The 17979-nt window shown below is 41.5% G+C and overlaps 2 long non-coding RNA genes across 2 annotated transcripts in view; one reads left to right on the top strand and one right to left on the bottom strand.

The window, feature by feature from the left end:
- LOC142476631 (uncharacterized) overlaps positions 1-17415 on the top strand; it is a 270751-nt gene extending 253336 nt beyond the window's left edge. The window contains exon 3 of the long non-coding RNA XR_012791855.1: positions 17316-17415. This is a non-coding gene — a long non-coding RNA (uncharacterized LOC142476631). The remainder of the gene's footprint in view (positions 1-17315) is intronic.
- Positions 766-5975, bottom strand: LOC142476630 (uncharacterized). The gene is made up of 4 exons (XR_012791854.1): positions 5876-5975; positions 4133-4236; positions 2422-2525; positions 766-832 (listed from the first exon to the last, which is right to left on the bottom strand). It is a non-coding gene; the product is annotated as an uncharacterized LOC142476630 (long non-coding RNA).
- Positions 17416-17979: the final 564 nt, after the last annotated feature.

The following is a 17979-nucleotide window of genomic DNA, read 5'->3' as shown; positions in this document are numbered from 1 at the left end:
ATATATATATATATATATATATATATATATATACATACACATCAACCAGTACAATAATTTAAAAGGGGGGAATTAAAATGGTTGAAGTGGATAATGACAAGTATATACCGATCCAAAAAAACAACTCCTGAGCATGTATGTACTGCTTACATGGATGTACTATTAGCATGTACAGTGTTGTTTGTTACTGCAGTTACCAATTTATTTCCATTTTAAATATTTAATTTCTCTGAAATGGTGCAAGCAAATTGTATGAAAAGTTGCAAACGAATACATGAATGTTTTGTATCCAGAGTCAGGGGGATGAGATGAGATGGGGTCATGTTCATACAGTATTTGAACTGTACATTACTAAAAGAAGGCTTTTTTTCTATGCAGATACAGTATAGTGTTTCAAACACATGCTATACACACGTACACACACATACACATACACACACACACACACACACACACACGAGGTAATGTAAAGATGTGGGTGAACAGAGCGAAAAAGATTGTACTAGAAACGCTTATTAACATCAAAGGAATGGGCCTAAAGCAAAAGTTTGAACAGCAGCAGCTGCAGTACCCCTGATATCTATGGATGGGACAGATACCCCCTGCAGACGCACGCACGCACGCACGCACGCACGCACACACACAGGGAGGGGTCTGTAGTGTGACAGAGCACACCAGCTTCGCCACCAGGCACTCCTTCTTGAATTAAAATAAAACTATCTCCTTACCTCTTTCTGGATGCCCCCTCTTTACCAACAAGAGGGAGAGGACCAGCTCTCCTCAGCTTCCATTTTCCTCTTCCTTTCCTCTCTCCCTTGAAAACTTTCTGCACCTGAGACAGTGGGAGGGAGGGAGATAGAGCATGAAACAGCACCCCAAATCCTGTCCCATTACAAGCAGCACAGGCTTCTGTCCCTCTACTCCTCTGCCTCCAGTCATTTGCATGGGAGGGAGGAGCTGCTTGCTCTCTCTCTCCCTCTTTCTCCCTCTCTCTCCTCTCCCTCTCTCCCTCCCTCTCTCTTTTAGAAGCTTTACACCTGCCATCCTGCCTACAGTATGTGATGATATCACAATGTCTCTCTTACATCACAGACAGGCTGACATCATCACACAGGCTGGCGGCCAGCAAGAGACAGAAATGCAGATAGAGACACACTGACAAATACATACACTGTAGGCACAGGCACCATGCGGCTTCTGCACCATAAAAGTTCATTTGAATCAAAAATAATGTCATCTTTTAAGTGAGGCGCTATTGAAATCTTGGGGGTCTAAGTGTCAAGACAATCTTGACATAAAACGGAGGCATCATTTTCAATCATTCAATAATGATGTGGTTTTGGATGACAGTATTCTATGAGATATCATGGGAAAATAATAGGAGACATAATGGAAATACAGTATCGTCCAATTTGTGACCATAATGGGAATATACATAGCGCTTCCTTCACAGGAAATAATACATGTGACATAACGGGAATGTAGTAAGTATGTGGGTTTGGCTGGGATTATCCTACATCCTGCAGGGATATAATAACTGGGAAAACGCTATATTTGATACCGCCACGTTGTGGGATGAGCGAGTAAACATTGCATGTCATTTCCCAGAATCCCTTGCTGCAGTGGGAGCACTGTATGCTACTGTACTGTAGGTGATAATGGTTGAAATATATATATATATATATATATAGATATATATATATATATCTATATATATATATATATATATATATATATACATACACATCAACCAGTACAATAATTTAAAAGGGGGGAATTAAAATGGTTGAAGTGGATAATGACAAGTATATACCGATCCAAAAAAACAACTCCTGAGCATGTATGTACTGCTTACATGGATGTACTATTAGCATGTACAGTGTTGTTTGTTACTGCAGTTACCAATTTATTTCCATTTTAAATATTTAATTTCTCTGAAATGGTGCAAGCAAATTGTATGAAAAGTTGCAAACGAATACATGAATGTTTTGTATCCAGAGTCAGGGGGATGAGATGAGATGGGGTCATGTTCATACAGTATTTGAACTGTACATTACTAAAAGAAGGCTTTTTTTCTATGCAGATACAGTATAGTGTTTCAAACACATGCTATACACACGTACACACACATACACATACACACACACACACACACACACGAGGTAATGTAAAGATGTGGGTGAACAGAGCGAAAAAGATTGTACTAGAAACGCTTATTAACATCAAAGGAATGGGCCTAAAGCAAAAGTTTGAACAGCAGCAGCTGCAGTACCCCTGATATCTATGGATAGGACAGATACCCCCTGCAGACGCACGCACGCACGCACGCACACACACAGGGAGGGGTCTGTAGTGTGACAGAGCACACCAGCTTCGCCACCAGGCACTCCTTCTTGAATTAAAATAAAACTATCTCCTTACCTCTTTCTGGATGCCCCCTCTTTACCAACAAGAGGGACAGGACCAGCTCTCCTCAGCTTCCATTTTGCTCTTCCTTTCCTCTCTCCCTTGAAAACTTTCTGCACCTGAGACAGTGGGAGGGAGGGAGATAGAGCATGAAACAGCACCCCAAATCCTGTCCCATTACAAGCAGCACAGGCTTCTGTCCCTCTACTCCTCTGCCTCCAGTCATTTGCATGGGAGGGAGGAGCTGCTTGCTCTCTCTCTCCCTCTTTCTCCCTCTCTCTCCTCTCCCTCCCTCCCTCTCTCTTTTAGAAGCTTTACACCTGCCATCCTGCCTACAGTATGTGATGATATCACAATGTCTCTCTTACATCACAGACAGGCTGACATCATCACACAGGCTGGCGGCCAGCAAGAGACAGAAATGCAGATAGAGACACACTGACAAATACATACACTGTAGGCACAGGCACCATGCGGCTTCTGCACCATAAAAGTTCATTTGAATCAAAAATAATGTCATCTTTTAAGTGAGGCGCTATTGAAATCTTGGGGGTCTAAGTGTCAAGACAATCTTGACATAAAACGGAGGCATCATTTTCAATCATTCAATAATGATGTGGTTTTGGATGACAGTATTCTATGAGATATCATGGGAAAATAATAGGAGACATAATGGAAATACAGTATCGTCCAATTTGTGACCATAATGGGAATATACATAGCGCTTCCTTCACAGGAAATAATACATGTGACATAACGGGAATGTAGTAAGTATGTGGGTTTGGCTGGGATTATCCTACATCCTGCAGGGATATAATAACTGGGAAAACGCTATATTTGATACCGCCACGTTGTGGGATGAGCGAGTAAACATTGCATGTCATTTCCCAGAATCCCTTGCTGCAGTGGGAGCACTGTATGCTACTGTACTGTAGGTGATAATGGTTGAAATATATATATATATATATATATAGATATATATATATATATATATCTATATATATATATATATCTATATATATACATACACATCAACCAGTACAATAATTTAAAAGGGGGGAATTAAAATGGTTGAAGTGGATAATGACAAGTATATACCGATCCAAAAAAACAACTCCTGAGCATGTATGTACTGCTTACATGGATGTACTATTAGCATGTACAGTGTTGTTTGTTACTGCAGTTACCAATTTATTTCCATTTTAAATATTTAATTTCTCTGAAATGGTGCAAGCAAATTGTATGAAAAGTTGCAAACGAATACATGAATGTTTTGTATCCAGAGTCAGGGGGATGAGATGAGATGGGGTCATGTTCATACAGTATTTGAACTGTACATTACTAAAAGAAGGCTTTTTTTCTATGCAGATACAGTATAGTGTTTCAAACACATGCTATACACACGTACACACACATACACATACACACACACACACACACACACACACACACGAGGTAATGTAAAGATGTGGGTGAACAGAGCGAAAAAGATTGTACTAGAAACGCTTATTAACATCAAAGGAATGGGCCTAAAGCAAAAGTTTGAACAGCAGCAGCTGCAGTACCCCTGATATCTATGGATAGGACAGATACCCCCTGCAGACGCACGCACGCACGCACGCACGCACGCACGCACACACACAGGGAGGGGTCTGTAGTGTGACAGAGCACACCAGCTTCGCCACCAGGCACTCCTTCTTGAATTAAAATAAAACTATCTCCTTACCTCTTTCTGGATGCCCCCTCTTTACCAACAAGAGGGACAGGACCAGCTCTCCTCAGCTTCCATTTTCCTCTTCCTTTCCTCTCTCCCTTGAAAACTTTCTGCACCTGAGACAGTGGGAGGGAGGGAGATAGAGCATGAAACAGCACCCCAAATCCTGTCCCATTACAAGCAGCACAGGCTTCTGTCCCTCTACTCCTCTGCCTCCAGTCATTTGCATGGGAGGGAGGAGCTGCTTGCTCTCTCTCTCCCTCTTTCTCCCTCTCTCTCCTCTCCCTCTCTCCCTCCCTCTCTCTTTTAGAAGCTTTACACCTGCCATCCTGCCTACAGTATGTGATGATATCACAATGTCTCTCTTACATCACAGACAGGCTGACATCATCACACAGGCTGGCGGCCAGCAAGAGACAGAAATGCAGATAGAGACACACTGACAAATACATACACTGTAGGCACAGGCACCATGCGGCTTCTGCACCATAAAAGTTCATTTGAATCAAAAATAATGTCATCTTTTAAGTGAGGCGCTATTGAAATCTTGGGGGTCTAAGTGTCAAGACAATCTTGACATAAAACGGAGGCATCATTTTCAATCATTCAATAATGATGTGGTTTTGGATGACAGTATTCTATGAGATATCATGGGAAAATAATAGGAGACATAATGGAAATACAGTATCGTCCAATTTGTGACCATAATGGGAATATACATAGCGCTTCCTTCACAGGAAATAATACATGTGACATAACGGGAATGTAGTAAGTATGTGGGTTTGGCTGGGATTATCCTACATCCTGCAGGGATATAATAACTGGGAAAACGCTATATTTGATACCGCCACGTTGTGGGATGAGCGAGTAAACATTGCATGTCATTTCCCAGAATCCCTTGCTGCAGTGGGAGCACTGTATGCTACTGTACTGTAGGTGATAATGGTTGAAATATATATATATATATATATATATATAGATATAGATATATATATCTATATCTATATATATATATATATATATATATATATATATATATATATATATATATATATATATACATACACATCAACCAGTACAATAATTTAAAAGGGGGGAATTAAAATGGTTGAAGTGGATAATGACAAGTATATACCGATCCAAAAAAACAACTCCTGAGCATGTATGTACTGCTTACATGGATGTACTATTAGCATGTACAGTGTTGTTTGTTACTGCAGTTACCAATTTATTTCCATTTTAAATATTTAATTTCTCTGAAATGGTGCAAGCAAATTGTATGAAAAGTTGCAAACGAATACATGAATGTTTTGTATCCAGAGTCAGGGGGATGAGATGAGATGGGGTCATGTTCATACAGTATTTGAACTGTACATTACTAAAAGAAGGCTTTTTTTCTATGCAGATACAGTATAGTGTTTCAAACACATGCTATACACACGTACACACACATACACATACACACACACACACACACACACACACGAGGTAATGTAAAGATGTGGGTGAACAGAGCGAAAAAGATTGTACTAGAAACGCTTATTAACATCAAAGGAATGGGCCTAAAGCAAAAGTTTGAACAGCAGCAGCTGCAGTACCCCTGATATCTATGGATGGGACAGATACCCCCTGCAGACGCACGCACGCACGCACGCACGCACGCACACACACAGGGAGGGGTCTGTAGTGTGACAGAGCACACCAGCTTCGCCACCAGGCACTCCTTCTTGAATTAAAATAAAACTATCTCCTTACCTCTTTCTGGATGCCCCCTCTTTACCAACAAGAGGGACAGGACCAGCTCTCCTCAGCTTCCATTTTCCTCTTCCTTTCCTCTCTCCCTTGAAAACTTTCTGCACCTGAGACAGTGGGAGGGAGGGAGATAGAGCATGAAACAGCACCCCAAATCCTGTCCCATTACAAGCAGCACAGGCTTCTGTCCCTCTACTCCTCTGCCTCCAGTCATTTGCATGGGAGGGAGGAGCTGCTTGCTCTCTCTCTCCCTCTTTCTCCCTCTCTCTCCTCTCCCTCTCTCCCTCCCTCTCTCTTTTAGAAGCTTTACACCTGCCATCCTGCCTACAGTATGTGATGATATCACAATGTCTCTCTTACATCACAGACAGGCTGACATCATCACACAGGCTGGCGGCCAGCAAGAGACAGAAATGCAGATAGAGACACACTGACAAATACATACACTGTAGGCACAGGCACCATGCGGCTTCTGCACCATAAAAGTTCATTTGAATCAAAAATAATGTCATCTTTTAAGTGAGGCGCTATTGAAATCTTGGGGGTCTAAGTGTCAAGACAATCTTGACATAAAACGGAGGCATCATTTTCAATCATTCAATAATGATGTGGTTTTGGATGACAGTATTCTATGAGATATCATGGGAAAATAATAGGAGACATAATGGAAATACAGTATCGTCCAATTTGTGACCATAATGGGAATATACATAGCGCTTCCTTCACAGGAAATAATACATGTGACATAACGGGAATGTAGTAAGTATGTGGGTTTGGCTGGGATTATCCTACATCCTGCAGGGATATAATAACTGGGAAAACGCTATATTTGATACCGCCACGTTGTGGGATGAGCGAGTAAACATTGCATGTCATTTCCCAGAATCCCTTGCTGCAGTGGGAGCACTGTATGCTACTGTACTGTAGGTGATAATGGTTGAAATATATATATATATATATATATAGATATATATATATATATATATATATATATATATATATATATATATATATATCTACATACACATCAACCAGTACAATAATTTAAAAGGGGGGAATTAAAATGGTTGAAGTGGATAATGACAAGTATATACCGATCCAAAAAAACAACTCCTGAGCATGTATGTACTGCTTACATGGATGTACTATTAGCATGTACAGTGTTGTTTGTTACTGCAGTTACCAATTTATTTCCATTTTAAATATTTAATTTCTCTGAAATGGTGCAAGCAAATTGTATGAAAAGTTGCAAACGAATACATGAATGTTTTGTATCCAGAGTCAGGGGGATGAGATGAGATGGGGTCATGTTCATACAGTATTTGAACTGTACATTACTAAAAGAAGGCTTTTTTTCTATGCAGATACAGTATAGTGTTTCAAACACATGCTATACACACGTACACACACATACACATACACACACACACACACACACACACACACACGAGGTAATGTAAAGATGTGGGTGAACAGAGCGAAAAAGATTGTACTAGAAACGCTTATTAACATCAAAGGAATGGGCCTAAAGCAAAAGTTTGAACAGCAGCAGCTGCAGTACCCCTGATATCTATGGATAGGACAGATACCCCCTGCAGACGCACGCACGCACGCACGCACGCACGCACACACACAGGGAGGGGTCTGTAGTGTGACAGAGCACACCAGCTTCGCCACCAGGCACTCCTTCTTGAATTAAAATAAAACTATCTCCTTACCTCTTTCTGGATGCCCCCTCTTTACCAACAAGAGGGACAGGACCAGCTCTCCTCAGCTTCCATTTTCCTCTTCCTTTCCTCTCTCCCTTGAAAACTTTCTGCACCTGAGACAGTGGGAGGGAGGGAGATAGAGCATGAAACAGCACCCCAAATCCTGTCCCATTACAAGCAGCACAGGCTTCTGTCCCTCTACTCCTCTGCCTCCAGTCATTTGCATGGGAGGGAGGAGCTGCTTGCTCTCTCTCTCCCTCTTTCTCCCTCTCTCTCCTCTCCCTCTCTCCCTCCCTCTCTCTTTTAGAAGCTTTACACCTGCCATCCTGCCTACAGTATGTGATGATATCACAATGTCTCTCTTACATCACAGACAGGCTGACATCATCACACAGGCTGGCGGCCAGCAAGAGACAGAAATGCAGATAGAGACACACTGACAAATACATACAATGTAGGCACAGGCACCATGCGGCTTCTGCACCATAAAAGTTCATTTGAATCAAAAATAATGTCATCTTTTAAGTGAGGCGCTATTGAAATCTTGGGGGTCTAAGTGTCAAGACAATCTTGACATAAAACGGAGGCATCATTTTCAATCATTCAATAATGATGTGGTTTTGGATGACAGTATTCTATGAGATATCATGGGAAAATAATAGGAGACATAATGGAAATACAGTATCGTCCAATTTGTGACCATAATGGGAATATACATAGCGCTTCCTTCACAGGAAATAATACATGTGACATAACGGGAATGTAGTAAGTATGTGGGTTTGGCTGGGATTATCCTACATCCTGCAGGGATATAATAACTGGGAAAACGCTATATTTGATACCGCCACGTTGTGGGATGAGCGAGTAAACATTGCATGTCATTTCCCAGAATCCCTTGCTGCAGTGGGAGCACTGTATGCTACTGTACTGTAGGTGATAATGGTTGAAATATATATATATATATATATATATATAGATATAGATATATATATCTATATCTATATATATATATATATATATATATATATATATATATATATACATACACATCAACCAGTACAATAATTTAAAAGGGGGGAATTAAAATGGTTGAAGTGGATAATGACAAGTATATACCGATCCAAAAAAACAACTCCTGAGCATGTATGTACTGCTTACATGGATGTACTATTAGCATGTACAGTGTTGTTTGTTACTGCAGTTACCAATTTATTTCCATTTTAAATATTTAATTTCTCTGAAATGGTGCAAGCAAATTGTATGAAAAGTTGCAAACGAATACATGAATGTTTTGTATCCAGAGTCAGGGGGATGAGATGAGATGGGGTCATGTTCATACAGTATTTGAACTGTACATTACTAAAAGAAGGCTTTTTTTCTATGCAGATACAGTATAGTGTTTCAAACACATGCTATACACACGTACACACACATACACATACACACACACACACACACACACGAGGTAATGTAAAGATGTGGGTGAACAGAGCGAAAAAGATTGTACTAGAAACGCTTATTAACATCAAAGGAATGGGCCTAAAGCAAAAGTTTGAACAGCAGCAGCTGCAGTACCCCTGATATCTATGGATGGGACAGATACCCCCTGCAGACGCACGCACGCACGCACGCACGCACGCACGCACACACACAGGGAGGGGTCTGTAGTGTGACAGAGCACACCAGCTTCGCCACCAGGCACTCCTTCTTGAATTAAAATAAAACTATCTCCTTACCTCTTTCTGGATGCCCCCTCTTTACCAACAAGAGGGACAGGACCAGCTCTCCTCAGCTTCCATTTTCCTCTTCCTTTCCTCTCTCCCTTGAAAACTTTCTGCACCTGAGACAGTGGGAGGGAGGGAGATAGAGCATGAAACAGCACCCCAAATCCTGTCCCATTACAAGCAGCACAGGCTTCTGTCCCTCTACTCCTCTGCCTCCAGTCATTTGCATGGGAGGGAGGAGCTGCTTGCTCTCTCTCTCCCTCTTTCTCCCTCTCTCTCCTCTCCCTCTCTCCCTCCCTCTCTCTTTTAGAAGCTTTACACCTGCCATCCTGCCTACAGTATGTGATGATATCACAATGTCTCTCTTACATCACAGACAGGCTGACATCATCACACAGGCTGGCGGCCAGCAAGAGACAGAAATGCAGATAGAGACACACTGACAAATACATACACTGTAGGCACAGGCACCATGCGGCTTCTGCACCATAAAAGTTCATTTGAATCAAAAATAATGTCATCTTTTAAGTGAGGCGCTATTGAAATCTTGGGGGTCTAAGTGTCAAGACAATCTTGACATAAAACGGAGGCATCATTTTCAATCATTCAATAATGATGTGGTTTTGGATGACAGTATTCTATGAGATATCATGGGAAAATAATAGGAGACATAATGGAAATACAGTATCGTCCAATTTGTGACCATAATGGGAATATACATAGCGCTTCCTTCACAGGAAATAATACATGTGACATAACGGGAATGTAGTAAGTATGTGGGTTTGGCTGGGATTATCCTACATCCTGCAGGGATATAATAACTGGGAAAACGCTATATTTGATACCGCCACGTTGTGGGATGAGCGAGTAAACATTGCATGTCATTTCCCAGAATCCCTTGCTGCAGTGGGAGCACTGTATGCTACTGTACTGTAGGTGATAATGGTTGAAATATATATATATATATATATAGATATATATATATATATCTATATATATATATATATCTATATATATATATATATATATACATACACATCAACCAGTACAATAATTTAAAAGGGGGGAATTAAAATGGTTGAAGTGGATAATGACAAGTATATACCGATCCAAAAAAACAACTCCTGAGCATGTATGTACTGCTTACATGGATGTACTATTAGCATGTACAGTGTTGTTTGTTACTGCAGTTACCAATTTATTTCCATTTTAAATATTTAATTTCTCTGAAATGGTGCAAGCAAATTGTATGAAAAGTTGCAAACGAATACATGAATGTTTTGTATCCAGAGTCAGGGGGATGAGATGAGATGGGGTCATGTTCATACAGTATTTGAACTGTACATTACTAAAAGAAGGCTTTTTTTCTATGCAGATACAGTATAGTGTTTCAAACACATGCTATACACACGTACACACACATACACATACACACACACACACACACACACACACACACACAAGGTAATGTAAAGATGTGGGTGAACAGAGCGAAAAAGATTGTACTAGAAACGCTTATTAACATCAAAGGAATGGGCCTAAAGCAAAAGTTTGAACAGCAGCAGCTGCAGTACCCCTGATATCTATGGATGGGACAGATACCCCCTGCAGACGCACGCACGCACGCACGCACGCACGCACACACACAGGGAGGGGTCTGTAGTGTGACAGAGCACACCAGCTTCGCCACCAGGCACTCCTTCTTGAATTAAAATAAAACTATCTCCTTACCTCTTTCTGGATGCCCCCTCTTTACCAACAAGAGGGACAGGACCAGCTCTCCTCAGCTTCCATTTTCCTCTTCCTTTCCTCTCTCCCTTGAAAACTTTCTGCACCTGAGACAGTGGGAGGGAGGGAGATAGAGCATGAAACAGCACCCCAAATCCTGTCCCATTACAAGCAGCACAGGCTTCTGTCCCTCTACTCCTCTGCCTCCAGTCATTTGCATGGGAGGGAGGAGCTGCTTGCTCTCTCTCTCCCTCTTTCTCCCTCTCTCTCCTCTCCCTCTCTCCCTCCCTCTCTCTTTTAGAAGCTTTACACCTGCCATCCTGCCTACAGTATGTGATGATATCACAATGTCTCTCTTACATCACAGACAGGCTGACATCATCACACAGGCTGGCGGCCAGCAAGAGACAGAAATGCAGATAGAGACACACTGACAAATACATACACTGTAGGCACAGGCACCATGCGGCTTCTGCACCATAAAAGTTCATTTGAATCAAAAATAATGTCATCTTTTAAGTGAGGCGCTATTGAAATCTTGGGGGTCTAAGTGTCAAGACAATCTTGACATAAAACGGAGGCATCATTTTCAATCATTCAATAATGATGTGGTTTTGGATGACAGTATTCTATGAGATATCATGGGAAAATAATAGGAGACATAATGGAAATACAGTATCGTCCAATTTGTGACCATAATGGGAATATACATAGCGCTTCCTTCACAGGAAATAATACATGTGACATAACGGGAATGTAGTAAGTATGTGGGTTTGGCTGGGATTATCCTACATCCTGCAGGGATATAATAACTGGGAAAACGCTATATTTGATACCGCCACGTTGTGGGATGAGCGAGTAAACATTGCATGTCATTTCCCAGAATCCCTTGCTGCAGTGGGAGCACTGTATGCTACTGTACTGTAGGTGATAATGGTTGAAATATATATATATATATATATATATATAGATATATATATATATATATCTATATATATATATATATATATATATATATACATACACATCAACCAGTACAATAATTTAAAAGGGGGGAATTAAAATGGTTGAAGTGGATAATGACAAGTATATACCGATCCAAAAAAACAACTCCTGAGCATGTATGTACTGCTTACATGGATGTACTATTAGCATGTACAGTGTTGTTTGTTACTGCAGTTACCAATTTATTTCCATTTTAAATATTTAATTTCTCTGAAATGGTGCAAGCAAATTGTATGAAAAGTTGCAAACGAATACATGAATGTTTTGTATCCAGAGTCAGGGGGATGAGATGAGATGGGGTCATGTTCATACAGTATTTGAACTGTACATTACTAAAAGAAGGCTTTTTTTCTATGCAGATACAGTATAGTGTTTCAAACACATGCTATACACACGTACACACACATACACATACACACACACACACACACACACACGAGGTAATGTAAAGATGTGGGTGAACAGAGCGAAAAAGATTGTACTAGAAACGCTTATTAACATCAAAGGAATGGGCCTAAAGCAAAAGTTTGAACAGCAGCAGCTGCAGTACCCCTGATATCTATGGATAGGACAGATACCCCCTGCAGACGCACGCACGCACGCACGCACGCACGCACGCACACACACAGGGAGGGGTCTGTAGTGTGACAGAGCACACCAGCTTCGCCACCAGGCACTCCTTCTTGAATTAAAATAAAACTATCTCCTTACCTCTTTCTGGATGCCCCCTCTTTACCAACAAGAGGGACAGGACCAGCTCTCCTCAGCTTCCATTTTCCTCTTCCTTTCCTCTCTCCCTTGAAAACTTTCTGCACCTGAGACAGTGGGAGGGAGGGAGATAGAGCATGAAACAGCACCCCAAATCCTGTCCCATTACAAGCAGCACAGGCTTCTGTCCCTCTACTCCTCTGCCTCCAGTCATTTGCATGGGAGGGAGGAGCTGCTTGCTCTCTCTCTCCCTCTTTCTCCCTCTCTCTCCTCTCCCTCTCTCCCTCCCTCTCTCTTTTAGAAGCTTTACACCTGCCATCCTGCCTACAGTATGTGATGATATCACAATGTCTCTCTTACATCACAGACAGGCTGACATCATCACACAGGCTGGCGGCCAGCAAGAGACAGAAATGCAGATAGAGACACACTGACAAATACATACACTGTAGGCACAGGCACCATGCGGCTTCTGCACCATAAAAGTTCATTTGAATCAAAAATAATGTCATCTTTTAAGTGAGGCGCTATTGAAATCTTGGGGGTCTAAGTGTCAAGACAATCTTGACATAAAACGGAGGCATCATTTTCAATCATTCAATAATGATGTGGTTTTGGATGACAGTATTCTATGAGATATCATGGGAAAATAATAGGAGACATAATGGAAATACAGTATCGTCCAATTTGTGACCATAATGGGAATATACATAGCGCTTCCTTCACAGGAAATAATACATGTGACATAACGGGAATGTAGTAAGTATGTGGGTTTGGCTGGGATTATCCTACATCCTGCAGGGATATAATAACTGGGAAAACGCTATATTTGATACCGCCACGTTGTGGGATGAGCGAGTAAACATTGCATGTCATTTCCCAGAATCCCTTGCTGCAGTGGGAGCACTGTATGCTACTGTACTGTAGGTGATAATGGTTGAAATATATATATATATATATATATAGATATATATATATATCTATATATATATATATATCTATATATATACATACACATCAACCAGTACAATAATTTAAAAGGGGGGAATTAAAATGGTTGAAGTGGATAATGACAAGTATATACCGATCCAAAAAAACAACTCCTGAGCATGTATGTACTGCTTACATGGATGTACTATTAGCATGTACAGTGTTGTTTGTTACTGCAGTTACCAATTTATTTCCATTTTAAATATTTAATTTCTCTGAAATGGTGCAAGCAAATTGTATGAAAAGTTGCAAACGAATACATGAATGTTTTGTATCCAGAGTCAGGGGGATGAGATGAGATGGGGTCATGTTCATACAGTATTTGAACTGTACATTACTAAAAGAAGGCTTTTTTTCTATGCAGATACAGTATAGTGTTTCAAACACATGCTATACACACGTACACACACATACACATACACACACACACACACACACACACACACACGAGGTAATGTAAAGATGTGGGTGAACAGAGCGAAAAAGATTGTACTAGAAACGCTTATTAACATCAAAGGAATGGGCCTAAAGCAAAAGTTTGAACAGCAGCAGCTGCAGTACCCCTGATATCTATGGATAGGACAGATACCCCCTGCAGACGCACGCACGCACGCACGCACGCACGCACGCACGCACACACACAGGGAGGGGTCTGTAGTGTGACAGAGCACACCAGCTTCGCCACCAGGCACTCCTTCTTGAATTAAAATAAAACTATCTCCTTACCTCTTTCTGGATGCCCCCTCTTTACCAACAAGAGGGACAGGACCAGCTCTCCTCAGCTTCCATTTTCCTCTTCCTTTCCTCTCTCCCTTGAAAACTTTCTGCACCTGAGACAGTGGGAGGGAGGGAGATAGAGCATGAAACAGCACCCCAAATCCTGTCCCATTACAAGCAGCACAGGCTTCTGTCCCTCTACTCCTCTGCCTCCAGTCATTTGCATGGGAGGGAGGAGCTGCTTGCTCTCTCTCTCCCTCTTTCTCCCTCTCTCTCCTCTCCCTCTCTCCCTCCCTCTCTCTTTTAGAAGCTTTACACCTGCCATCCTGCCTACAGTATGTGATGATATCACAATGTCTCTCTTACATCACAGACAGGCTGACATCATCACACAGGCTGGCGGCCAGCAAGAGACAGAAATGCAGATAGAGACACACTGACAAATACATACACTGTAGGCACAGGCACCATGCGGCTTCTGCACCATAAAAGTTCATTTGAATCAAAAATAATGTCATCTTTTAAGTGAGGCGCTATTGAAATCTTGGGGGTCTAAGTGTCAAGACAATCTTGACATAAAACGGAGGCATCATTTTCAATCATTCAATAATGATGTGGTTTTGGATGACAGTATTCTATGAGATATCATGGGAAAATAATAGGAGACATAATGGAAATACAGTATCGTCCAATTTGTGACCATAATGGGAATATACATAGCGCTTCCTTCACAGGAAATAATACATGTGACATAACGGGAATGTAGTAAGTATGTGGGTTTGGCTGGGATTATCCTACATCCTGCAGGGATATAATAACTGGGAAAACGCTATATTTGATACCGCCACGTTGTGGGATGAGCGAGTAAACATTGCATGTCATTTCCCAGAATCCCTTGCTGCAGTGGGAGCACTGTATGCTACTGTACTGTAGGTGATAATGGTTGAAATATATATATATATATATATATCTATATATATATATATATATATACATACACATCAACCAGTACAATAATTTAAAAGGGGGGAATTAAAATGGTTGAAGTGGATAATGACAAGTATATACCGATCCAAAAAAACAACTCCTGAGCATGTATGTACTGCTTACATGGATGTACTATTAGCATGTACAGTGTTGTTTGTTACTGCAGTTACCAATTTATTTCCATTTTAAATATTTAATTTCTCTGAAATGGTGCAAGCAAATTGTATGAAAAGTTGCAAACGAATACATGAATGTTTTGTATCCAGAGTCAGGGGGATGAGATGAGATGGGGTCATGTTCATACAGTATTTGAACTGTACATTACTAAAAGAAGGCTTTTTTTCTATGCAGATACAGTATAGTGTTTCAAACACATGCTATACACACGTACACACACATACACATACACACACACACACACACACACACACGAGGTAATGTAAAGATGTGGGTGAACAGAGCGAAAAAGATTGTACTAGAAACGCTTATTAACATCAAAGGAATGGGCCTAAAGCAAAAGTTTGAACAGCAGCAGCTGCAGTACCCCTGATATCTATGGATAGGACAGATACCCCCTGCAGACGCACGCACGCACGCACGCACGCACACACACAGGGAGGGGTCTGTAGTGTGACAGAGCACACCAGCTTCGCCACCAGGCACTCCTTCTTGAATTAAAATAAAACTATCTCCTTACCTCTTTCTGGATGCCCCCTCTTTACCAACAAGAGGGACAGGACCAGCTCTCCTCAGCTTCCATTTTCCTCTTCCTTTCCTCTCTCCCTTGAAAACTTTCTGCACCTGAGACAGTGGGAGGGAGGGAGATAGAGCATGAAACAGCACCCCAAATCCTGTCCCATTACAAGCAGCACAGGCTTCTGTCCCTCTACTCCTCTGCCTCCAGTCATTTGCATGGGAGGGAGGAGCTGCTTGCTCTCTCTCTCCCTCTTTCTCCCTCTCTCTCCTCTACCTCTCTCCCTCCCTCTCTCTTTTAGAAGCTTTACACCTGCCATCCTGCCTACAGTATGTGATGATATCACAATGTCTCTCTTACATCACAGACAGGCTGACATCATCACACAGGCTGGCGGCCAGCAAGAGACAGAAATGCAGATAGAGACACACTGACAAATACATACACTGTAGGCACAGGCACCATGCGGCTTCTGCACCATAAAATTCTGCAGGATGTAGGATAATCCCAGCCAAACCCACATACTTACTACATTCCCGTTTTGTCACATGTATTATTTCCTGTGAAGCAAGCGCTATGTATATTCCCATTATGGTCACAAATTGGACGATACTGTATTTCCATTATGTCTCCTATTATTTTCCCATGATATCTCATAGAATACTGTCATCCAAAACCACATCATTATTGAATGATTGAAAATGATGCCTCCGTTTTATGTCAAGATTGTCTTGACACTTAGACCCCCAAGATTTCAATAGCGCCTCACTTAAAAGATGACATTATTTTTGATTCAAATGAACTTTTATGGTGCAGAAGCCGCATGGTGCCTGTGCCTACAGTGTATGTATTTGTCAGTGTGTCTCTATCTGCATTTCTGTCTCTTGCTGGCCGCCAGCCTGTGTGATGATGTCAGCCTGTCTGTGATGTAAGAGAGACATTGTGATATCATCACATACTGTAGGCAGGATGGCAGGTGTAAAGCTTCTAAAAGAGAGAGGGAGGGAGAGAGGGAGAGGAGAGAGAGGGAGAAAGAGGGAGAGAGAGAGCAAGCAGCTCCTCCCTCCCATGCAAATGACTGGAGGCAGAGGAATAGAGGGACAGAAGCCTGTGCTGCTTGTAATGGGACAGGATTTGGGGTGCTGTTTCATGCTCTATCTCCCTCCCTCCCACTGTCTCAGGTGCAGAAAGTTTTCAAGGGAGAGAGGAAAGGAAGGGGAAAATGGAAGCTGAGGAGAGCTGGTCCTGTCCCTCTTGTTGGTAAAGAGGGGGCATCCAGAAAGAGGTAAGGAGATAGTTTTATTTTAATTCAAGAAGGAGTGCCTGGTGGCGAAGCTGGTGTGCTCTGTCACACTACAGACCCCTCCCTGTGTGCGTGCGTGCGTCTGCAGGGGGTATCTGTCCCATCCATAGATATCAGGGGTACTGCGGCTGCTGCTGTTCAAACTTTTGCTTTAGGCCCATTCCTTTGATGTTAATAAGCATTTCTAGTACCATCTTTTTCGCTCTGTTCACCCACATCTTTACATTACCTCCTGTGTGTGTGTGTGTGTATATGTGTATGTGTGTGTACGTGTGTATAGCATGTGTTTGAAACACTATACTGTATCTGCATAGAAAAAAAGCCTTCTTTTAGTAATGTACAGTTCAAATACTGTATGAACATGACCCCATCTCATCTCATCCCCCTGACTCTGGATACAAAACATTCATGTATTCGTTTGCAACTTTTCATACAATTTGCTTGCACCATTTCAGAGAAATTAAATATTTAAAATGGAAATAAATTGGTAACTGCAGTAACAAACAACACTGTACATGCTAATAGTACATCCATGTAAGCAG

The sequence above is a fragment of the Ascaphus truei genome, unplaced genomic scaffold (assembly GCF_040206685.1).
Source record: "Ascaphus truei isolate aAscTru1 unplaced genomic scaffold, aAscTru1.hap1 HAP1_SCAFFOLD_163, whole genome shotgun sequence".
Lineage (NCBI taxonomy): Eukaryota > Metazoa > Chordata > Amphibia > Anura > Ascaphidae > Ascaphus > Ascaphus truei.
This window is presented reverse-complemented; position numbering and strand designations above follow the sequence as displayed.